This window comes from Salmo trutta, chromosome 17 (genome assembly GCF_901001165.1).
Source record: "Salmo trutta chromosome 17, fSalTru1.1, whole genome shotgun sequence".
Taxonomy (NCBI): domain Eukaryota; kingdom Metazoa; phylum Chordata; class Actinopteri; order Salmoniformes; family Salmonidae; genus Salmo; species Salmo trutta.
In genome coordinates this window covers 26,003,957-26,029,763 of record NC_042973.1, presented here as the reverse complement: position 1 = coordinate 26,029,763, position 25,807 = coordinate 26,003,957, and the positions used below count along the sequence as shown (strand labels likewise).

At 42.2% G+C, this 25,807-nt stretch overlaps 1 protein-coding gene across 2 annotated transcripts in view; it reads left to right on the top strand.

The window, feature by feature from the left end:
- LOC115151946 (guanine nucleotide-binding protein G(o) subunit alpha) overlaps positions 1-25,807 on the top strand; it is a 167,742-nt gene that overhangs the window by 58,967 nt on the left and 82,968 nt on the right. The gene's annotated exons all lie outside the window — the stretch shown is intronic.

The window sequence follows — 25,807 nt, the reverse complement described above, 5'->3', positions numbered from 1 at the left end:
CCACTCCTTCTCCCGACTGTAGGGTCTGCTCCACCCCTTCTCCCGACTGTAGGGCCTGCTCCACTCCTTCTCCCGACTGTAGGGCCTGCTCCACCCCTTCTCCCGACTGTAGGGCCTGCTCCACTCCTTCTCCCGACTGTAGGGCCTGCTCCACCCCTTCTCCCGACTGTAGGGCCTGCTCCACTCCTTCTCCCGACTGTAGGGCCTGCTCCACTCCTTCTCCCGACTGTAGGGCCTGCTCCACTCCTTCTCCCGACTGTAGGGCCTGCTCCACTCCTTCTCCCGACTGTAGGGCCTGCTCCACTCCTTCTCCCGACTGTAGGGCCTGCTCCACTCTTTCTCCCGACTGTAGGGCCTGTTCCACTCTTTCTCCCGACTGTAGGGCCTGCTCCACTCCTTCTCCCGACTGTAGGGCCTGCTCCACTCCTTCTCCCGACTGTAGGGCCTGCTCCACTCCTTCTCCCGACTGTAGGGCCTGCTCCACTCTTTCTCCCGACTGTAGGGCCTGTTCCACTCTTTCTCCCGACTGTAGGGCCTGCTCCACTCCTTCTCCCGACTGTAGGGCCTGCTCCACTCCTTCTCCCGACTGTAGGGCCTGCTCCACTCCTTCTCCCGACTGTAGGGCCTGCTCCACTCTTTCTCCCGACTGTAGGGCCTGTTCCACTCTTTCTCCCGACTGTAGGGCCTGCTCCACTCCTTCTCCCGACTGTAGGGCCTGCTCCACTCCTTCTCCCGACTGTAGGGCCTGTTCCACTCTTTCTCCCGACTGTAGGGCCTGCTCCACTCCTTCTCCCGACTGTAGGGCCTGCTCCACTCCTTCTCCCGACTGTAGGGCCTGCTCCACTCCTTCTCCCGACTGTAGGGCCTGCTCCACTCTTTCTCCCGACTGTAGGGCCTGTTCCACTCTTTCTCCCGACTGTAGGGCCTGCTCCACCCCTTCTCCCGACTGTAGGGCCTGCTCCACTCCTTCTCCCGACTGTAGGGCCTGCTCCACCCCTTCTCCCGACTGTAGGGCCTGCTCCACTCCTTCTCCCGACAGTGGAAGGTGCTGTGCCCAGTTGATAATCACCCCGATAATTGCCTCGAAACTGAACCAAAACTATACCGAAATGAATTTCACACATACAGTATATAACAGATGAAGTAAAGCATGATGGGGGAGAATGGGTGAGTTGATTGGAGAGGGGAAGCGAACGATTTATAATTATGCAATCACCAATTGTGAATGAAGAACAGGTATTCTATATTGGTACATTCTAATTCTAATCTCAAAATGGTATGTACCCTGTATCAGTCTACTCTGGCCTACTTGGAGGACACAGTGATAGCTGTGTTATTTTGTATCAGTCCAACACATCGTATCAGTCTACTCTGGCCTACTTGGAGGACACAGTGATAGCTGTGTTATTTTGTATCAGTCCAACACATCGTATCAGTCTACTCTGGCCTACTTGGAGGACACAGTGATAGCTGTGTTATTTTGTATCAGTCCAACACATCGTATCAGTCTACTCTGGCCTACTTGGAGGACACAGTGATAGCTGTGTTATTTTGTATCAGTCCAACACATCGTATCAGTCTACTCTGGCCTACTTGGAGGACACAGTGATAGCTGTGTTATTTTGTATCAGTCCAACACATCGTATCAGTCTACTCTGGCCTACTTGGAGGACACAGTGATAGCTGTGTTATTTTTGAGCTGGAAGTGTTCATTTCAATCCTGTATCTCCATGGAGCATTCAGTGGAAAGAGCGTATTTCTGGTCGGTGTGAATGTTTTGGATCAGATAGCACGGCTGTACTCGGTGAAAGGAGGCACCCCTGCTGGCCTGTTGCTGTGTTCTACAACATGCTTGACTTGGTTGCTATCAACGCACATGTGTTGCTCAAGCAGTGCATGAGAGATATGAGGTATATGGCAGCAGTGCATGAGAGATATGAGGTATATGGCAGCAGTGCATGAGAGATATGAGGTATATGGCAGCAGTGCATGAGAGATATGAGGTATATGGCAGCAGTGCATGAGAGATATGAGGTATATTGCAGCAGTGCATGAGAGATATGAGGTATATGGCAGCAGTGCATGAGAGATATGAGGTATATGGCAGCAGTGCATGAGAGATATGAGGTATATGGCAGCAGTGCATGAGAGATATGAGGTCCAAGGCAGCAGCAAAGATTCCACGCGAGCCGCTGCGCGAGGCAAATTGCACACAGCTCCCGGGGAGGAGACAGTGTCAGGTGGCCAGATGAGCTAAGAACAGAACCCAAGACACACGTGTTTGTGGGAAGTGTGTCAATCAAGTGAAAGTGGCAAAGATTTGTGTCCATTGTTTGGACAAGGGATCGCCGCTAAATGAAATCCAACTGATGCCATTGCGTGAAAACGAACACCATGTAAGCATGAGCTCACAATAATGTACTATTTTTGACTGCTGTCATATCGACACTTATATTCATTATAATGGCATTATTGCTTTTCTGCTGATTTTCACACTTGGCACTTATAATTATGTTTAGGCTACTGATATTTTCATAATTTGACCTCGCTGGCCATTCATCTTTGTGGTTAGGGAATTTGTATTATTTTGTGGTTATAAAATACGCTTTTACCGTGTTCCAACACATCCCACTGGGCACAGACATCAATTCCATGTCCATTCCACGTTGGTTCAACGTCATTTGTGTTTTTTGGTTTTTACATAAAGCCTACAGTAACATAAACTAATGCCATTTTTTTTGTATTATTCTAATGTTACCTAAGACCTTCATAAACATAGCCAAATGATTATTTTTGCAATAGCATATATGACATTTATTAGAATGTTGCAGTCAAAATGACTGCTCATTAGCTTGAAGGCGGGACCCTCGAGGCTCAGCGGTTCTAGAGTTCTAGTGTTCACAAACGCACCCATTCATCCTTATCCATGTATGAAAATCCATAACCCCAGTGTTGTAACAGGTAATTGGCCACAAGGCTCTGAAAGGTTGTGGAACAGAGCACATTAGTCTCAGCTTGTTGACTGGCTTCTATAAATCACCCAGTGAGAGGAGGGGAGCAGCAGGACATGTAGATTCACACAACACACTGTCTGCCTGTACCAAGGAGGGAATCAGACAGGTTTGGAATACTGTATTCAGACCATGATGAATGAACGCTCCTGTGGAAAAGGTGAATGCGTTTAGTAGACATGACATTCATAGTGTTGATGATGCATACATGTTTATAACAGCATTGTTAAATGATGGTGGTGCAAACAATAATGATGAAGATGATGGGAATAGTTTGGGATTGGTTATTGGTTCAGTCCACAATGTCAAACTGCTGACAGGCTGGATTGGAGTGTGAGCGGGAGGGCAAAGGTCATGTCTCTTTCAGGGGTCATGGGTCATCAGCTGTGTCAGTACATGGCCTCAGAGTGACCTTAAGAGGACAGACAGGGTGAAGGAAGGTGTATAGTAGGATATGTGAGCTGCTGTCCTTATGCCTCCTCTCATGTGTTGTGTTGGTATCCGTTCCCCTGCTGTGTTCTGTTCCCTCTCTAAAACAGGAGGGACACCACTGACTCTGACCTTTCCAGGAAGTTCTTTACATTTTAATCAAACCAATCCTATCAATACCCTAGGACAAGTCATCTGAAATACCCAGCTGCTATTGATTGTTATATTATCTCTTTCTTCTGCTAGAACCAGAGTGCTTCTTTAAACAATAACTGTATTTCTGTCCCAATAAACTGGAGTGCTTGAGAGTTGACAGCCGCAGGGGTTATGTCCAACCTCTATGGTTGTGTCATTCTCAGAGAAGTAATTTAGAGTGCTTCAGTGTGTGTGCCTCTGTGCATGTGACCCAAAAGTAACCTCTCAAAAGTAATTTGTGAAATAGGTCAGAGGTCACTGTCCCAAAGCGGTGAATCTCTCTACCTAATGGAGAGAGAAAACGAAGGACCGTGCAGAGGCGTGCAGAGAGAATGAAAGGAGAGAATAAGTGTGAGAGAGAAATAGAATGGAGAAAAGAGAGAATGCAGGGAGGTGAGTTCCTAACTGGGGTGTGTCCTGTTGAGGACCCCTGTTTACCTGTATGTTAGTGTGAATTAGGGATGGGCGGTATCCAGATTTTCTTATCATCATACCGTCCTTCTCGCATCCCGAGATTTAGGGTATTACAGGCTTAGTACACAAGGGGGCGCAAAAAAAAAAAAAGCATTGGGTGTATGCTAACAAAATTCATGAATTTCCATGGAGGCTGCTAGCTAAATATGTTAATGAGCGCAAATGAAAATAAACAAATTGCAAAGACAGGCAATCCAGATCATAAAGTTATACATATATAGATAGGAGCTACCAAATGTCATTTTTGGTGCGTTTGGACATTTCCAAGCAAATGTGAACGAGAGACATTGAACAAAGTGAACAAAGTTTTGACTCATGCTTGTCTGAAGGAAGAACAGTACTGGCTCTGGAGCAGCATGTGTACACGCTGTGTCTGTGTGGAGTCTGGAGTCGCTAGGGCAACGGGCCTTCCTGCTCTGCTCTGAGAAGATGGGAGGAGCAGATAGGCCGAGAACAGAGAGGAGAAAGAACGCAAGGAAATCAAGATAGCAGTGGCAGCTGTACAAATAACTAACTCATCCAAAGGGCTTTGACTTCTCAAACACAGCAGAAAGCTATCACAATATGATACCCCGTAACCTTATTAGTTTAGCCACTTACTTAGATACCTAGCAAGTTAAACTTAGGGGTCCGTTAATGCAGAATTCTTCATTTTTCACACAGGAAAAAAAACAAGAAATATCTTGCTGCGTTTTGTAAACGCGCATCTAAAATTCTTATTGTAATTTATTGTAATTTCTGCTCGGCATCAGACACATTTTGTGCTTCAGTTGCACTTCTCCATTCAGATGAAAATTCACCAATGGCAGACAACCATCTAACTGATGTGTAGCTACTCCGGTACTTTTCTCAGTGTAGCCAGCCTACTTTTCTCAGTGTAGCCAGCCTACTTTTCTCAGTGTAGCCAGCCTACTTTTCTCAGTGTAGCCAGCCTACTTTTCTCCAGTAAAATGCAAGACTAACTTTAAGAAAAACATCAGGAAATGTAGTTGGCTACATTATTTCTATGATAAACATTAGAAATATGATGGCCATGCATCGTTTCGCAAAAAAGACCTTGCTTTTTCATTGTAAGCTCATTTACTTGTGTGGCTGCCAGCCAAAAGCGTTGCGCTTCTGTTGTCGTCTGATGGAAATGAAGCTATTTTCTGCCTAATGTGTTGGACTAATGTATTTTCTGTGAAGAAAAACTATAGTTGCACGTCCCTGATCACTCTATTGAAACAAAAAAACACTGTTGACTTTCAATATAAAGCGTGACCCCTGTCAATACACAGCTGGACTCACCTGCTCCCACTTTAACTTGTTGTGCTATTTACAAACAAACACTTGACTGTTCAGGGGAACTACCTTAAGCTTCATAATGTAAAATAATGTGACAGGTGAAATGAAAAACGCAATCTGTTTTATCTCCTAACGTATCGCACAAGTTGACTGCAGTTATTTATTAAAAAGCTACAAATATTTATATATATTTTTTTACTTCAAATAAGTAGTTTAAACAGTATTAACAATATTGAAAAACCATCCTGTGACTATTTCCAAATACCTCGGTATACGGTATACCGCCCAAGCCTAGTGTGAATGTGTGAGTGTTTCTCCAGCGTGTGGATATAGCCTGTATGTGCAGACGGGTGTGGCAGCATGGAACAGAGTGCCCCTTCTTTCGCTATCTCTGTTTCTCTGTCTCTTTCTCTCTGTCTCTCTCTCCCTATCTCTCTGTCTCTCTCTCCCTATCTCTCTGCTCCTTACTGGGCTGGCCAGCTGGCTCACACCTCTTTAATCTGAAGTGTGAAGCTTTTATTGGAGCTGCTCTCTCAACAGCCAAGCAGCCACTCTCACTCCTTCTGTCTCTCTCAATTCAAGTTCAATTCAATTTCAATTCAAGGGCTTTGTTGTCATGGGAAACGTATGTTTACATTGCCAAAGCAAGTGAAATAGATAATAAACAAAAGTGAAATAAACAATAAAAAATGTACAGTAAACATTACACTTACAAAAGTTCCAAAAGAATAAAGACATATCAAATGTCATATTATGTATATATACAGTGTTGTAATGATGTGCAAATCGTTAAAGTTAAATAAAGGTTGCCCTTTTCTTGTGGCAACAGGTCACACATCTTGCTGCTGGGATTGCACATTGTGGTATTTCACCCAATAGATATGGGAGTTTATCAAAATTGGATTTGTTTTAAAATTCTTTGTGGGTCTGTGTAATCTGAGGGAAATATGTGTCTCTAATATGGTCATACATTTGTCAGGAGGTTAGGAAGTGCAGCTCAGTTTCCACCTCATTTGTGGGCAGTGTGCACATAGCCTGTCTTCTCTTAAAAGCCAAGTCTGCCTTCGGCGGCCTTTCTCAATAGCAAGGCTATGCTCACTGAGTCTGTACATAGTCAAAGATTTCCTTAATTTTGGGTCAGTCTCAGTGGTCAGGTATTCTGCATTCTAGTTTGCATTCTAGTTTGCTCTGTTTTTTGGTAAATTCTTTCCAATGTGTTAAGTAATTCTCTTTTTGTTTTCTCATGATTTGGTTGGGTCTAATTGTGTTGCTGTCCTGGGGCTCTGTGGGGTCTGTTTGTGTTTGTGAACAGAGCTCCAGGACCAGCTTGCTTAGGAGACTCTTCTCCAGGTTCATCTCTCTGTAGGTGATGGCTTTGTTATGGAAGGTTTGGGAATCGCTTCCTTTTAGGTGGTTGTAGAATTTAACGTCTCTTTTCTGGATTTTGATCATTAGCGGATATCGGCCTAATTCTGCTCTGCATGCATTATTTGGTGTTTTACGTTGTACACAGAGGATATTTTTTGCAGAATTCTGCATGCAGTCTCAATTTGGTGTTTGTCACATTTTGTGAATTCTTGGTTGGTGACCAGACCCCAGACCTCACAACCATAAAGGGCAATGGGTTGTATAACTGGTTCAAGCATTTTTAGCCAGATCCTAATTGGTATGTTGAAGTTTATGTTCCTTTTGATGGCATTGAAGGCCCTTCTTGCCTTGTCTCTCAGATCGTTCGCAGCTTTGTGGAAGTTACCTGTGGTGCTGATGTTTAGGCCGAGGTATGTATAGTTTTTTGTATGTTCTAGGGCAACGGTGGCTAGATGGAATGGGAACTGGACCTTTTTTGGAACACCATTATTTTGTCTTACTGACATTTACTGTCAGGGCCCAGGTCTGACAGAATCTGTGCAGAAGATCTAGGTGCTGCTGTAGGCCCTCATTGGTTGGCCTCTCTCTCTCTCACTCTCTCTCTGCCTTTCCTTCTCTCCTCTTTTTTCCCCTCCTGCGATCTTCATCCTTTGCCTTTCTCTCTCTCCCTTCCTCTCGCTAATCATCTCTGATTGTCTCTCTCCCTCATTAGTAGCTCTCAACCTCTCCTTTCTCTGAGTCCAAGCCTGTTGCCATGGCTACCCTGTGTTTTGCCTTCCTCTCAACACATTCCGCAAGTCCGTGTCCAAAGGCAATGTCACTCACATGAAGGGAGAAACCACTCGAAAACATCAGGCCTGAAACTGTGGAGAGGCAGGCCATGCAGTCACTCAGTGCTGCTTGACCAAGCGTACCTCATCCATCTATTCTGGCATTTATGCCACACCCACTCCTCTATATATGCAGCCATGCCACACCCACTCCTCTATGTATGCAGCCATGCCACACCCACTCCTCTATGTATGCAGCCATGTCACACCCACTCCTCTATGTATGCAGCCATGCCACACCCACTCCTCTATGTATGCAGCCATGCCACACCCACTCCTCTATGTATGCAGCCATGCCACACCCACTCCTCTATGTATGCAGCCATGCCACACCCACTCCTATGTATGCAGCCATGCCACACCCACTCCTCTATGTATATCCAATCAGTTTTCCACGTTGATTCAACGTTATCACGTTACATTTTTTGGTTGAAATGACGTGGAAACAACGTTGATTCAACCAGTTTTTGCCCAGTAGGCTGCCAGTTTGTCCTCTCCCTGCTCATTAGAGATGGTAGATAGCTCAAGTCCAATAGCTGGCAGAGCTCTCTCCATTGTTCTACCTTCCGGAGCTCTTCACTCTTTATGATCCATTTCCCTGTGCTCACCACACACAATAAAACCCCAATGAGCCAGCCTCCATCCATTTCCCCCTTGGCTCGCTGCCTCTGTCCAGCCAACTGACTCTGTCTCACATTCATCTCATCTCTGTTCTGGCTCTGCTCACTCAAGCAGCCATACTGGAGCGTTCAAGACTGCAAATCTGCCCTGGAAGGTTTAGTTAAGGAGAGGCAAACCCCTGTACTTTCACTCTGTATTCCTGGAGCGTGGTCTGCCTGGGTTGGTTGTAGCGGTCTGGTGCCGTGCCATGATAACCTAGTCAGAAAGCCAGTCTCTGGCACTGGTCACGACTGCTGGCCATCCGATGGCATCCATATGGCCTTTCATTTCACTGGCAATGGGGTTAGCTTGACCAACACCCCCATCTGGGAAGCTCCAGACTGTGTGCTCCACATGCAAATATATGCAGAAGGGATCTGAAATAGACCTGGCAGCACTGACATTATAATAGGAACAGCTCTTGAATTGTGAGTTTGACTCAGAGAGAGTCACCATCTAAATAACTCCCACAGTAGTTCTTCAGAGTCACTGACTCTGACTGAAACATGCAATTGCTCATGGCGCCATTTATTATCTTGTTTATACACTTTACCCTGTGGACAGGTGAACAGAGGGAGGAGAGACGGCCTCTCCAGTGAGGAGAGGGGGTGGCAGACGTCCCCAGTGCCTCATCCAGCCAGGGAGTCTGGGTATCTGCTGTTGTTTTGGAGACGAGTGGTGTTGTGGTCTGGGGTGGAGGTCTGGAAGGGGGAGTGGTGTGATGGTTAAATGGTAGAGGAAGATAAGATGTACTTTATTAGTCCATGTGAGATGGAAATGTGTCTTCTGCTTTTATCCCCCCTGCCGATATACACAGACATACACACAAACACACATTGAAGAGATAGATTTATTTGATCATTTAAAGCACAATTCAACCACAGAAGTGGATAATGCATTTAAAGTCATCGAGGATGACATAAAAAAGTTTGAAAACGTGTAAAAAACATGAACCAACAAGACAGTAGACCTAGCCTAATAGTTCTACTGGGTAACAGGTCTAATAATCATTCATACCTTTTTGAACATGTATAGCACTCCCTCTGCTTCCTCTGGACACGGCATGCAGTCCTTGGTGTAATACTTCCTCACAGATGAAACAAAATGCAACATTATTTGAATCCAAAAGCTATCAAGCCAAAATATAGACTTTTCTCATCACGATCATGCAACTCTGAGTCAAGACCACAGCATATCAAACCCTAGAGCAGCCAAACCTCCCCCCCAAAAATAATGCAACAAAAAAACACTTAAAAAGAATTAAAATATATACAACATTTACAGAGCTCTCTGCCTAGGCTACCTTATGGCGCTATGGGGTTGGAGAATCTGGAGCAGAATCCACCCTGCTCCCCACTGCCCCTGGATCCTGCTTGACCTCTTGGCTGCTGACTTTTGGCTCCTGGCCCCTCCTTGCCATTGCCACCCCCCTCCCCCATGTTTTAGGTGGGTGGAGGGCAGAGTGGGTGCCATGCCTGGGGAGGCTGTCTATTCCCACATGTCACAGGGAAGCCCTGGTGCTGATAATGATCTCACTCCTCATTAGAGGAAACAACCAGACACAGAGAGACAAAGGGTGAGGTAAAAACACACACACTGGCACACACACACACGACTCACTCTGTCAGATCAACCCAACCCAGTCTTCATGTTGAGAGCAACTGCCTGCTCAGCCTGAAAGATGGCCCCCATATCTTTTGTATTTTGCAAACATATGTTTTATGTGCTATTATTTGTTATGAGAGCTTAGCTTTTCTGTTATCACCAATGCTTTGTTTGTGCATATACTGCAAAACCTGTCAAAATATAATTCCCTGGCATAGCCAGACTTTTGTCCCTCCCCTGGGAACACAGCCAATTTGTGTTTATTGGTTCATATATCACTGTTCTGTTGACATCCTGCCTCCTACAGAAAACCCATGCTTCGTGCCAATTGCATTGTAGGAGTTGAATTATTAGTCAAGTGTTCACCTGGAAAATGTCCTTCTGGTGTGAGTGCGTGCCTGCGTGTGTGTGACAGACATGGGAGGCTATTGATGAGTGTGTGGTGCTTTGAAGGCCCCTGTGGGAGTGAAAATAGTAGGGATGTAGCGATTCACCGTTACGCATCGGTCCCTGGTTCAAATGTTCACGATATGTTTAAGGAGCCCAAACCGATCCAAATTAAGAACGCATTGGTTAGATGTGTTACGAATTGTTGGTTCACTAATGTTTCTTACTCAGATTGTTTTATTCCGGAAATACCTCTTATCTGTTGTGACTGAAAGTTCAGTAGCCCATCAAACTTTTAGGCATGTAACTGCGTATGACTGTCAGATAGCAAGTGTGCGCACAGCTGCTCACGCCAACAAGAGGTAGGCCTGTCCCTGTTTGAAGCTATTCCTACATCTGCACGGCACCTTCAGCATTCAGATGCTTGTAAAACGGCTTTCGCAATGTCAAATCATCGGCGTTATTAGTTGAGTGACAACCAACGTAATTTGCTGTGTCACTAGCTAGGTTTCCATCCAATTTGTGATAGATTTTCATGTGAATATTCAAAAATGTGTATAAAACAATACGCGCATTTCCCCACCAGATATGTATTTCCATCGATCTGCGGTTAAATCCCTATGTACCAAATGAAAAATATAAGTTAAATGGGTTTCCATCGTATTTTCAACGCTATTGATGGTTTTGTCACAAAAAAAGTGTTATATAACAAACGTCCCCACTCTGGTATTGGCTTTGCACTCTAGCCAACAGTTCACAGATACAACGCGGGTAGCCTACCTACATTATGAGAGTTATGGATTACAGCGATATTATTTTTATTTGTCAAACGGCAGACTTGCTGCGTCACATTCTGTAAGGCACAGTCTAAGTTTAGCCACAAGTTCCTCCTGATGAATGATAAAATGAAAAGAAACAAATTCAGGAATATCCTCTCCCTTTCTCATCAGGCCTATGAGTCCCTTCTCCTTCCCTCGGAAGTTTGGGCCACCGTCAGTGCAGACAGATAGCAGATTTGACCAGTCAATATTATTATCAGCAAAAACATGTAACAAGGGCTTTCAGAATATCCTCTCCTCGTGTTTGTCCCAGAAGGGGCAGTAAACATAAGTTCCTCTCTGAACGGCTGGTTTTGAGGGAAGCGAACCCAAACACACAATTGGGCAACGTCACATCACTGCTTCTTCATGCTCAATACTACAGCACGGCGCCACCTCGCCGATTTCTTCTATGCGTCTTGTTATGGTCGAGTCTGAGAGTTGCAGTCCGTTCATTTGCTTTAAAATAACGTCCTTGTTTGTGAAATCAGCATACAATATTTCGGCTGAGGCCCAAAAAATTGTTTGACAATCTCTGCGTCAGTGAAGGCCTTCTTGTTTCTCGCGAGTTTCCAAGCGATCTCATATGTTGCCTCTGTCGTTTTCTCTGCAACAGTGAGGGCTAGATCTGTCCATCATTGGTTGTTGCGCTACTTTGTTGTTTCTGAGGTTGCTTTGTGGCGTAGGGTGACCAGACGTCCCCGTTTTCCGGGGACAGTCCCCGTTTTTGGTGGCCTGTCCCTGGCTGGAGCTGTCCCCGTTTTTAATGGTGCGTTAAAAACAGACCCCAAAGTGAAATAATATTTTACGTGGCAAGAAAGACTGGGCAGCAGAGCCTACGGATTGACATCCTTATCGCGTTGTGCTTGTTTTGACCAACAGAGGGGGCTGCTGGCTATAGCAGTTTCATTCACTCTTCTACTAACTACTTTCTCGCGCTAGTTTAACAGAAAATTGCTGTGGAAAACTCGGCCAGAAACTAGCAAGTGTCAAGTGAATCCACAACATCACAACAAACGTATTTTTAAGCCAGGTAAAAGTTACAATCGTTTGAGATACTAGCTAGTGATGTTATAATGTCACAATTCTATAGATAGATGATCTGTTCTATAAGGTTTTAAATAGGTTATGCTAGCTAACGTTAGTTATGTAGACTAAGTTAGCTAGCTAGGTTAGTTAGCTACTGTCATGGTAACTAGGTTAAAAAACGTTCACATGTAAACATGCAGTGCAGTGGAAGGGCTATTTTGAAAATATGATTATATTAAATGAATGCACAATTAATTATGAGTATTTATTTGTAGATTACAATTTTAATGGTTTGGCATTATAATAAGTAGTGTGAGAATTTATATTGACATTTTCATGGATAACATTAGCATAATGTTTGATGTTAGAGAGTGGAGAGGAAGGAGAGGAGGACAACTAGATAGGAAGAAGAGTGAAGGAGATAGAGGAGGAAAGGTAAAGATATGGTTACAGAGCCTGACAATTTATTATTCCAAACAATGTTTTTGAGATAAAATACAAAAATGAGGCAAGCATTGGGAATCTGTTAACCAAAGTATTTTATCTAATAGTATGCTATTTATTAACACAGATTGAAGAGGAAGGAGAAGTAAAAATGAAGGGAGTAAAAAGAGTGAAGCAAGGAGAGTGTAGAAGAGTGAGGTGGAAAGGTGAAGAGAAGGAAAGGAAGACGAGTGAAGAAAAGAGGAGGAGAAAAATAGGAGAAGAAAAAGCTAAGAGAGTAAGAAGAGTGACACAAGGAGAGTGAAGAAGAACAGACAGAGGAGATACAATGACACTTTCCAAGAAACGGAAATGCACTTTTTATGAAAAACATGAGAGAATTTCCATTTATACGCTCAGGTCAAGACGATAGAATTGTTCACTGCACCCTTTGTAAATCCTCTCTTTCAATTGGCAGCCGGAGAAGAACGGCAGTGGTAGAACATCAGCAGACGAAAAAGCATAAAGCCTCTCTGATTGCCCGTGTTGGTATGCCCTCTGTCACCACATTCTTCAAGAAGGTAGAGCCTTCCCAAGAAGAATATGGTTTAGCTGTGCAGGAGGGTGTCTTTGCATACCACACTATGTGACACAATCATAGTTACAGATCTATGGACTGCACAGCACAACTGGCACGGAAGCTTTATGAGCCAAAGTTTACATGTGCTAGGACAAAATGTGACGCCATAGTGAGTAACGTGTTAGAACCATGGGCAACTACTTTGGTAACACAGGACCTAGACCAGGTTGAATTTGTGTTCCTGTCCATTGATGCGTCCAATCATTGACATGTAAAGCTGCTGCCAATAGTAGTCAGATATGTAAGATATATGATGGCAGCACATCTGTGGAAACAAAACTGCTTGGTTTTGTTGAATTGAAAGGTGAAACAGCAGATCTAAAAATGTAACCTGGAAAACATTCTCTGCCGACAACAAATACCAACATTGGAGGACTGAATAGGCTGGGGAGGGTCAATGTCCATACCAAAGTTAAAAATGCTCTGCAGCGGGAGGTGATTGGCTTAGGTTGTCCTGCCCACATCATTCATAACACGGCCAGAACAGCTTTGGATATGATGTTGAGTACCTGCTCACAAAGATATTTGGATATGTTCATATTTTCACTGTCAGAGTAGAAAGACTGAAGGGCTTTTGTGAGTTTGTTGGCCAGGAGTACCATAACATTTTAGGACACAGCAATGTTCGCTGGCTGTCCGTGTTCCCTGCTCTAGAAAGAGTGCTGAAAATGTATGTGCCATTGAAATCCTTTTTTATTTCTGAAGACAAATACCCTGTTGTCCTGCGAACAATGTTCGAAGATCCACTGACTGAACTTTGGCTGGCCTTTGTCCATGAAACCTGACCGTATTCAGTGACACGATAAAGATGCTTGAAGGCCAGGACCGCTGTGCTGTGGAGTCCGCTGCAATTCTGAGAAACGTTGAGGCAAAATTGACTGCAAGACGTGATAACGACTTCATTCCAGTTTTAGTCAGAGGACTTCTGAGAGAGCTAGAGGAAAATGGAGCCATGTCTAAAGAGAGATTTCTCAAAACATCCCAATCATTCTTCACTATGGCTGTGAACTACTTGCAAGCATGGGGAAAGCACACAGATAATCTAAAATATTTACATTGTCTCCTTTTAAAAAGGCAACCTCTGCGTTAAGTGATGCAGCAGGCCTACTCCAGGAAAAATGCCCCAATGTGACCATCAATGAGGATACATTGTGTGACGAGGTTACTGGCCTGCAAGAGTTCCTAAAGGGGGATCACTTGAAGAATGGAAAACATCTGAGACACCGCTTAGTCAGAGATGGAGCATGGTGGTTACCCACTTCAAAGAGAACGACATCCCACACACTAACCTGGCTAGATTAGCATCTGTTGTCATGTGCTTACCTGGAAGTAATGCACCAGTCGAGAGTGTTCTCCCAAATGAATGATATATGGACAGCAGCAAGAAATAGGTTTACTGTTCCTACCATCAAGGCCATGCTTATTGTGAAGACAAATTTCAACCTCCCCTGCCAGGAGTTCATGGAGAAGCTGGCCAAAGACCAATCCTGAAGAAAATACATTCTTCTGAGAAATATACAGATTAGGTTGGTATAAGTATATTATGTAGTTACCAATTTCATCAGCATCCTTTTTCTTTATTATGTTGTTAACTATTTCACATATACTATTGCCTGTTTTTTCAATTTTGCTCATGCTTTCTTCTGCTCTTATTCTACCCAGACTACCAGGACCACTGAATGGCTGATCAGATTGGACAGTTCTGTCTTGTCTGTAGTGTTTCTGTAATATAGTTGTTTTCTCTATCACAGTGTGCCCGTTAGACTAAATACATGAAACCGGAATTGTCCCCCTTTTTTATTTCATAAATAATAACATTGGATATTTTAATGATATATTGATCGTCGAACTGGAAATGTCCCCGGTTTTCATTTCAGAAATCTGGTCACCTTATTGTGGCGGATATGTTTTGTCAAAGTGGGCATGGTGTGACTGGAAATGTTGCTCTGAAATTTGCTCGTATAAGACAGTGATCTAGTCCCATCATGCAGTACAAAAAAATACTTCTGTCCATTTCTCTTGGAACATTTCTGTGTTCTTCTTGAAACGACTGTATCCTTCTCTTAGCCACTGGAGCCATGTTAGCTACGTTAGATGGCTGCATTTCCCCGCCGCCATCTCCCTGATTTTTCCTGGTTTTCCGGTAGTTGTTTGTTCATAGCTGTCACATTGTTCTCCAGCTCATTGTCAATAGATGTATGTTTCTTTTTTTACAATAAATCGATCCATGTCGACCAGATTGCAAAATTTGCTAGCAGCAAACTGATATGTGTCGGTCGCTGTAGCTGAGCAGTTGCGTTCTATTTCGGCCTTTCTGATCAACAGCTGCCATCTATCTGCCGCCCAGGGAACAATAGATATATTCAATGAAGTGCTTCAGGTCTGCATTAAACACATTGAATTTAAATTGTATCATTGTTATGTATAATGAAAGGAAAATAGGAAAATCACTGCGATCCGCAAATGTACATATCTACCTCAAATACCTCGTACCCCTGCACATCAACCAGGTAGTACCCTGTGTAATAGCCAAGTTATCGTTTTCTCTGCATTGTTGAGAAGGGCCCGTAAATAAGTATTTCACTCTTATTCTACACCTGTTGTTTACGAAGCATGAGACAAAAAAAAATGTATTTAAAATTAGATTTGACAGTAACAGAGGGCCACTCAGTTTAGAGAAGTAATCTAAGACAGACCCAGCTCAGAGGCCCAGCTCCTGAACTCCAATTAGCAGCAGATATTCATTTAAAATAGAAAGTGAATGTGTTCGTGCAAAAAAAAATGTGTGCATCGAATCGCATCAATTTGTTCCCCTATTCAGACCGAATTGCACCAACTCATTTCAAACTAAAAACGTATCGTTCCTGTAGTGTATCGGAGCCCATGTATCTAGATACTTATCGAATTATTCATGAAATGAGATGCACATCCCTAGATATTTTAAGAAAAAGCCCTCCACATTTTGAGGGAGCTCATGTTTGTTTTAAGTGTGTGGTGCAACCTGCTGTAGTCCAGCAGAGATGGGAACCTTTTATCTGTCCGTTCCCTCCCATCCTTCCTCTCTTCCCTTCTCTCCCCTCTCCTCCCCTCTCTTCTTCCACAGCTATCTGCCAGAGAAGGTTCCAAATATCCACAGTAGCACACACACAGTCCCTAAATTGATCCAATAGTATTTTAAACAGTCAATTATCAATCAATCACCTCTGATGTTTAGAGCAGGTTTCTGCCTCTCACTGCTTTTAGATGTTTTATTTCGTATCAAATCATCACACACAGTTTACAGCAGGTATTAAAGGTGCAGTGGAATGCTTGTGCTATCTCCCTCAACAATGTTGTAAAATAATCAATAATAGCTATGAAAAGAGGGTTGAGAGGGAAATCCACAGATCCTCTAATATTCAGAATAGTTTCATCCAATTAGGATAAGACTAATTCATTTCAGTCTGTAAATGTATGGAGCTCAGCTAGCTAAGCTGGTGCTGCACAGACCCTCTGACTGAGACTAGTAATATTCCTCCAGAGGATGACTGGTGTTGAGTTTCTCTATGGTCATCTGGTCCCTGGAGCTCCGACTACATCGAGTCGCTATCAGTCGATGCTTGTTAAAATGTAAAATCTTAAATTCTTACCATGTACCTATTTGTCCTGTGTAAAGTCGGGCTGGTCTTTATTTGCTGAAATCAATGCTTGGGAAAAAAAAGGTTTGTCTTTTTTATTAACCCCCCCAAATATGTTTTTTTTTTAACAGCTTTTCTGCTACATATTCATACATTTTGCATACACATTTTACATACATGGTACTTTTATATAAAGCAATTACAAAAAAATGATTCATTACCAAACATAAGGTCTTTAACCCCACCCCTCAGCCACTCTCAGTCCATTCCACATATCACCATAGACCACCCTCATTTGGTTACCATGTGCCATATATTTTTCAATTGTGCTGTTATGTTTTACATAAATGTTGAACTTTTCTGATCGTATAGTATCCACAGATTGTGAGCTAAAGATGAAAACCTTTCCTACAAGTATTATTATTTATTGACTGACTATGGCTATCCAAATCGCCCAACACTGTTAAGTAAATATTGTGATTTTTTAACCATTCCTGTACCTGTGACCAGAAACAAGCTACATAGGGGCAATACCAGAATAAATTCTCTTGATTCTGTCTCTTCGCAGCAAAATCTACAGAGCTGAGATTGTTGTATGCCCCATATATATAGCATTCTGTCAGTGGCAAGAATTTTGTATAATAATTTAAATGGAAAAACTGTGTTGAATCAAGTGGTGTGTTTTTATACCAGTTCATAAACCATGTGCCATAGAATCTGAACATCTAAAATTTCCTCCCATTTATTTTGCTTCCAACATTTTTGTCCTCAAATGAAACTGGTGTATTTGTCTATTTATGCCAATTCCTTTCAGCCAATTTGTATCTTTAATATATGGCAGGCAAACAAGTTCCCTACCTTCTTCCTTTCCCACTTGTGGTAATGCTGTAATCAGTTGGTTGTAAGTTTGAATTGAGCAGACATTCCCATATATTTTCTATAGCTGCATATGTGACATAACTCCACCGTATCTATTCATAATATAATTCATAAATATAATACAATTTTTAAAGATTTTCTTCATAAATAACATTTTTTTTATTAATCAGTGCATTTGAGTTTAACCATAACATTTGTTGTAATATTTGTTCTGTCTTTTCTGGAGGATAAAACTGAAATTTTAACCAGCTTCGTACAGATTGGCTTGTTTAATTAAGAAAGGACGATACTTTAAACAAAATGTCATTTTCAATTAGTCAGAAATTATAATTTGTAATCTGTATGAAGGCAAAAAGGCATTTTTTTTTTTTTTTTACCTCTTAAGGATCTCTACAGATCGGTGTCCCATCCACGGGACGGTTGAGCTAACGTAGGCTAATGCGATTAGCATGAGGTTGTAAGTAACAAGAACATTTCCCAGGACATAGACATATCAGATATTGGCAGAATGCTTAAATTCTTGTTAATCTAACTGCACTGTCCAATTTACAGTAGCTATTACAGTGAAAGAATTCCATGCTATTGTTTGAGGGGAGTGCACAGTTATGAACTTAAAGTTATTAATAAACCAATTAGGCACATTTGGGCAGTGTTGATACATTTTGAACAGAAATGCAATGGATCATTGGATCAGTCTAAAACTTTGCACATACACTGCCTTCTAGTGGCCAAAATCTAAATTACTAAAGAAAATTTTTTTCCCCTTTGTATTATTAACCAGATCTAATGTGTTGTATTCTCCTACATTACTTTCACATTTCCACAAACTACAAAGTGTTTCCTTTCAAAATGGTATCAAGAAAATACATATCCTTGCTTCAGGGCCTGAGTTACAGGCAGTTAGATTTGGGTATGTCATTTTAGGCGAAAATTGAAAAAAATGGGTGGATCCTTAAGGATGAGCCTTTCTTAATAATCTACTAAAGAAACATTTTGGGTTTAAGTATGAGTGAAGCTTTTAGTGAGAGGTTTAAAGCTTTAATTTTTTAAATATTTTTTGCCCCCAAACTCATATTCATTATATAAATAGGCACGTTTAATTTTGTCTGGCTAAGCATTCCAAATAAAATGAAAGATTTTTTGCTCATATGATTTAAAATATGAGTTGTCTGGAGTAGTGTCTGGCAGTGCTATTAGTAAATAAGTAAACTGTGATAGGACCAAAGAGTTAATCAATGTGATTTTTCCATAAATATACAAGTATTTACCTCTCCATGGTTGCAGAATCTTATCTTAACTTGCTATTGAAATTGATTGTGATAAGTTCATTTATATTTTTTGAGATGTGAATACCAAGTATGTCTTCACCATCCGGCTATTTTATTGGTAAACTACAAGGTAGTGTACATTTTATTTATTTTTTACGATCCAATACGTAATATGTTGTCATAATTAGTGTGCAAAAAGTTGTCATCAAGGCAAAGGGTGGCTACTTTGAAGAATCTCAAATATAAAATATATTTTGATTTGTTTAACCCTTTTTTGGTTACTACATGATTCCATGTGTTATTTCATAGTTTTGATGTCTTCACTATTGTTCTACAATGTAGGAAATATTAAAAATAATGAGTAGGTGTGTCCCAACATTTGACTGGTACTGTATATCGCTGGTACTGTAAGACCAGTTCTTTATGTCCATTACATGCAAGACATATTTCATGTAGTCCTCATTATATCCTGTTTTATTCCCACAAAAAAGGTAGAAGGAAAAAGGAACAGATTCTCACGTCCGCTAATGACTGCCAGTAAAAATGTGTCTTGGGCATAACACTACCCATAAAGGAATACCTAAATTGAATTTACAATCGACTCTGACACAGCTATGGCACGACAGCCAAGAATACATGCAGTTCTGACAATCCAGAGCAAGTAAATCTGTAAAACCAACCCTCTCTCCATCCACACACATTTTGTTTTTATTCCAGGGTTGTTGCTCTATCACCTTGGTTGTTTTACACCTAGGTCTATATCATTAGGATCAATCATTTAAAAGGTAGCGTAAATATCCTATATAGAAATATATAATATACCTCTTGCTTAGAGAAGTGCTTCCATAAGCCAGTTATTGTGTTGGTTCTACCGTTAACTTTTATCAGTTTATCCCAGTGTTAACCAGCCCGCCTGTCACGTTCGTCATCGAAATGAGCGAACCAAGGCGCAGCGTGAGTAGAGTTCCACATATTTATTAACCGTGAAATAACCAAAATCAACAAAGAAATAAATGAACGTGCAGTAGTGTAGCATACAATGGCAACTAAACAAACCAATATCCCACAAACGCCGGTGGGGGAAAAGGGCTACCTAAATATGATCCTTGAATCAGAGGCAACGATTACCAGCTGCCTCTAATTGGGAACCATATTAACACCAACATAGAAATAGGAATACTAGAAAAAAACCCTAGTCACACCCTGACCTAAATAACCATAGAGAATCCCAAGGGCTCTCTATGGTCAGGGCGTGACACCGCCACACACTTATAGAGACAACAACCCTGTTGACAATACCTAATCCATTTGCCAGTGTGTATCGGAACAATAATATTTCCTTTACATTTTATTATTGAGATTTATTTTTTAAATGTAAAAGGATAATGACACCAATTATTTTAGGATCATATAGGCCAACACCAATTGAGAACCTAGGCAGGTTTTCAATTCTAGAATCCTTTATCCTAACCCTACATTAGATCTATTCATATTTATTAAGTAATCAATGCTTTTTAACCAAACTTTCATCAAATACAACCACCGACCGTTACCTAGTTTCTGTTGCTCTAAAATGTCTCTAAAATGTAGATGACCCTACGTAATCAGATTCAATTGGCACATGCACGTTCACGCTGAGTTGCCATTTTTGAACAGAAACAAGAAAACGTCTGTGGTTGTATCTGATGAAAGTTTTATTAAAAATAATACATTTCAGCAAACAGACAGGCCCGACTACACAGGACAAACATACTGTAGGTACACGGTAAGGGTTTAAGATGTAAAGAAAATGTACAACTCCCTTGTACAAAAAAATGAAATAACATTTTACCTTTATTTATCCAGGCAAATCAATTAAGAATAAATTATTATGTACGATGACAGAGTGGCAATGCACTTTTACTTGGAGAGTTGCGATTTTCTCAGCTAGGTATCAGGCACCTTCAGTGATTTTCATGAGACTGCTAGTGATGATGCCGCTGCCAAGGGGATTTTAATTGGAGGGACAAAAATAAAGCGGTCAGAGCAACAAACGGTACCTCGTCCAGATGGTCTTCTGAGTGCTGATGAGTGTGTGTGTGTGTGTGTGTGTGTGTGTGTGTGTGTGTGTGTGTGTGTGTGTGTGTGTGTGTGTGTGTGTGTGTGTTTGTCATGGTACCACTGTAGTAACCACTCTATGAAATGTAGGGTGCGGTTTTGCTTCATTTAGGAAGAGTTTTCTCTCTCTCAGATGTCTGGGCGTGAGATAGATAGAGGGAGAAGCACACAGGCAGCTTTAAAGAAAGAAATACCTTATTTCTGCAGCTGTTTAATATCTCCAGTAGACTCTGTAGAATATTCCCTGTTGGCCTCCCTTCTTCAGAGAGACTAGCGCTATCACCAGGCAACCACCATCCCAGGCTTAGGCCTACATCTAACCGTTTCAACCAATCAGAGGGCAGGTGCTTATTCACCTCTGTGGTATGGGGTTAATGTAAAGCAGGGGTGGGCAAACTCTTTGGCTTCAAGATTTCAAAATTCAAAGGTGAGTCGCACAGATTTTTTTTTTTTACCTATTTGTTAGTCAAAAACAATTTGAGGGCCAGAAAAAGGGCAGTTATTTGAAAATATATAGGTCAATTATCATTTTACATACTTTCTATCTAGTTTTAAACGTTCAAGTGTGGCCGCGTTCAATCCGCTTGCGGGCCGGATGTGGCCGTAGTTTGCCCACCTCTGATGTAGAGCCTTTGTGATGGGAATGATGGAGCAGGAATTACTGTAAAGGTTACTCTGCATTCATTCAACATTGGATTACTTCCATCACTGGAGGCCTTTTGAATCTCTTCATTTTGTTTGGCCTTTCGGAATTGTATCGATACTTTGACTTCAAGTCTCTGTCCAGAAGCAAGCACCAGTTAGCCTGGAGCTAGCCTCGAGCTAGGCCATCTCCCGGCTAGCCAAAGAGATCAAATCAGACATTTCCTTGGCTTCAATACCTCTTTTGCCAATTGGCCTGGACCCTTTGCTGCCGACATGGAGCCCCACCGATCCATCATGACTGGTCTGCCGACGTAACCGTTCAAGGGGTTTTCAACAGCCTCTCCCGTTGCGACGTCCCCCTGAGGCCCATCTGCTAGCCCCGGCCTGTTAGATGTCTGAATCGCCGTGTCTCCAGCTCGCCTAGCTACTCACTGGACACTATGATAACTCAGCTACACATGCCTGTCCCTAATGTCATTATGCCTTGTCTATTGCTATTTTGGTTAGTGATTATTGTCTTATTTCACTGTAGAGCCTCCAGCCCTGCTCAATATGCCTTAGCTAGCCCTTTTGTTCCACCCCTCCACTCATGCAGTGACTTCACCTGGCTTAAATGGTGCGTCTAGAGACAAAACCTCTCTCATCGTCACTCAATGCCTAGGTTTACCTCCACTGTACTCACATCCTACTATACCCTTGTCTGTACATTATGACTTGAAACTATTCTTCCGTGCCAAGAAATCTGCTCCTTTTACTCTCTGTTCCGAACGCACTAGACGACCAGTTCTTATAGCCTTTAGACGTACCCTTATCCTACTCCTCCTCTGGTGATGTAGAGGTTTAACCCAGGCTCTTTTCCCCCAGCATCACTCCCATTGCCCAGGCGCTCTCATTTGTTGACTTCTGTAACCGTAAAAGCCTTGGTTTCATGCATGTTAACATTAGAAGTTTGTTTTATTCACTGCTGTAGCACACTCTGCCAACCTGGATGTCCTAGCCGTGTCTGAATCCTGGCTTAGGAAGGCCACCAAAAATCCTGAAATTTCCATCCCTAACTATAACATTTTCCGACAAGATAGAACTGCCAAAGGGGGCTGAGTTGCAATCTACTGCAGAGATAGCCTGCAGAGTTCTGAGATACTATCCAGATCTGTGCCCAAACAATTCGAGCTTATACTTTTAAAAATCCACCTTTCCAGAAAAAAGTATCTCACTGTTGCTGCTTGCTATAGACCCCCCTCAGCCCCCAGCTGTGCCCTGGCCACCATATGTGAATTGATCGCCCCCCATCTATCTTCAGAGTTCGCACTGTTAGGTGACCTAAACTGGGACATGCTTAACATCCTTGCCGTCCTACAATCTAAGCTAGATGCCCTCAATCTCACACAAATTATCAAGGAACCTACCAGGTACAACCATAAATCCGTAACCATGGGCACCCTCTTAGATATCATCCGGACCAACTTGCCCTCTAAATACACCTCTGCTGTCTTCAACCAGGATCTAGGCGACCACCGCCTCATTGCCTGCGTGTGTAATGGGTCCGCGGTCAAACGACCACCCCTCATCACTGTCAAACGCTCCTTAAAACACTTCAGCAGCAGGCCTTTCTAATCGACCTGGCCCATGTATCCTGGAAGGATATTGACCTCATCCCGTCAGAGGATGCCTGGTTGCTCTTCAAAAGTGCTTTCCTCACCATCTTAAATAAGCATGCCCCATTCAAAAAATGTAGAACTAAGAACAGATATAGCCCTTGGTTCACCCCAGACTTGACTGCCCTTGAGCAGCACAAAAATATCCTGTGGCGTTCTGCATTAGCATCGAATAGCCCCCGCGATATGCAACTTTTCAGGGAAGTCAGGAACCAATATACACAGTCAGTTAGGAAAGCAAAGGCTAGCTTTTTCAAACAGAAATTTGTTTCCTGTAGCACTAATTCCAAAAAGTTTTGGGACACTGTAAAGTCCATGGAGAATAAGAGCACCTCCTCCCAGCTGCCCACTGCACTGAGGATAGGAAATACTTTCACCACCGATAAATCTACGATAATCGATCATTTCAATAAGCATTTTTTCTACGGCTGGCCATGCTTTCCACATGACTACCCCTACCCCGGCCAACATCTCAGCACCCCCTGCAGCAACATCCTATAGATTGTTCTCCAACATGTTTTCAGGACTTTTATTTCCATGACTGATCAAAACTCATTTTCTCATGCTCTCTCGTCTCTCTGCATTAGACATACAGTGAACAATATGTTTGGAACATCAAATCGCAATAAAATCGCAGTATCGAATCGTAATACATAGAATCTTGAGAATCGTGAGATTTGCAATTCATAGCTTATCGGCACCTAAGTATTGTGATAATATTGTATCGTGAGGTCCCTGGCATTTCCCAGTCCTAATGGTAGACGAGACCATGGTCTTTCTTTAATCCTTCCCCAGGCTAACAAACGTTCTGCATTAAAAGAAACTGTCATGGAGAGTGGGCAAGGCTGGCTCAGCTTCAAAAGCAGAATGACACAAATGAGAAGAAATTGCTGGTAATAAGAAGTCGATAGATGTAGGCGTGAGTTCGCCTTTTTAGTGCTCCAAGGACATGACAGAAGGTCTTTTTACAAGACCTTCTTCACTGGTCGTGTCAACATCCACTACAGTTCTGTCAGTCACTGAAGAGGCTGTGGGAAAGGCAGACAGACAGACAGGGTAGTATGGAAGCTTCTTGGACAGGGTAGTTTATACTGCCTAACTCTACACCTACAAGATTGCAGGATTCAGCACCTTGTATCCACATGTACAGTGGTGTAAAGTACTTAAGTCGTTTTTTTGTTGTTGTGTACTTTACTCTACTATTGATATTTTTGACAGCTTTTACTTCACTGGATTCCTAAAGAAAATAATGTACTTTTTACTCCATACATTCACCCAAAAGTACTCGCTACATTTTAAATGCTTAGCAGGACAGTAAAAGGGTCCAATTCACACACTTATCAAGAGAACATCCCTGGTCATCCCTAGTGCCTCTGATCTGGCGGACCCACTAAACACAAATGCTTCATTTGTAAATAATGCTTAAGTGTTTGAGTGTTCTCCTGGCAATCCGTAAATTTTAAAAACAAGAAAATGGTGATGTCTGGTTTGCTTAATATAAGGAATTTGAAAAGATTTATACTTTTACTTTTGATACTTAACCTCAATAGGGGGTGTGCTAGCGCCCCACCTGGCCAACATCCAGTGAAATTGCAGAGCGCCAAATTCAAAAACAGAAATACTCATTATAAAAATTCATGAAACATACAAGTGTTATACATGGGTTTAAAGATAAACTTTTTGTTAATCCAACCGCTGTGTCAGATTTCAAAAAGGCTTTACGGCGAAAGCAAACCATGCGATTATCTGAGAACAGCGCCCAGAAGACAAATCATTACAAACAGTTAGCAGCCAAGAAGAGGAGTAACAAAAGTCAGAAATAGTGATAAAATGTATCACTTACCTTTGATGATCTTCATATGGTTGCACTCCGAAGACTCCATGTTACACAATAAATGTTCGTTTTGTTCGATAATATTCTCTTTATGTCCAAAAACCTCCATTTTGTTGGTGCGTTTTGCTCAGCAATCCATTGGAACAAAGCGCGGTCACAACAGACAGACGAAAAATCCAAAAAGTACAATAAAAGTTTGTAGAAACATGTCAAACGATGTTTAAAATCAATCCTCAGGTAGTTTTTGTCATAAATAATCAATAATATTTCAACCGGACAAAAGCTTCGTCAATAGAAAAGGAGAAACAAGAAAGGTGCGCTCCCTATCGCGCGCTGGACTCATGTCTGGAAATGTACACTGTCCACTCATTGAAAGTGCTGTATCTCCCTCATTTTTCAGAGTAAAAGCCTGAAACAATGCCTAAAGACTGACCACACGTAGAAGAAGCCATAGAGATTGTGAACTGGGTCCTAAGTCTTTGTATGGTGGATAGGCTTTCAAAGGAAAAACAGCCTTTCAAAATAATAGTACTTCCTGGATGGATTTTCCTCAGGTTTTCGCCTGCCATATCAGTTCTGTTATACTCACAGAGATTATTTGAACAGTTTTAGAGTGTTTTCTATCCAAATCTACCAATTATATGCATATCAAAGCTTCT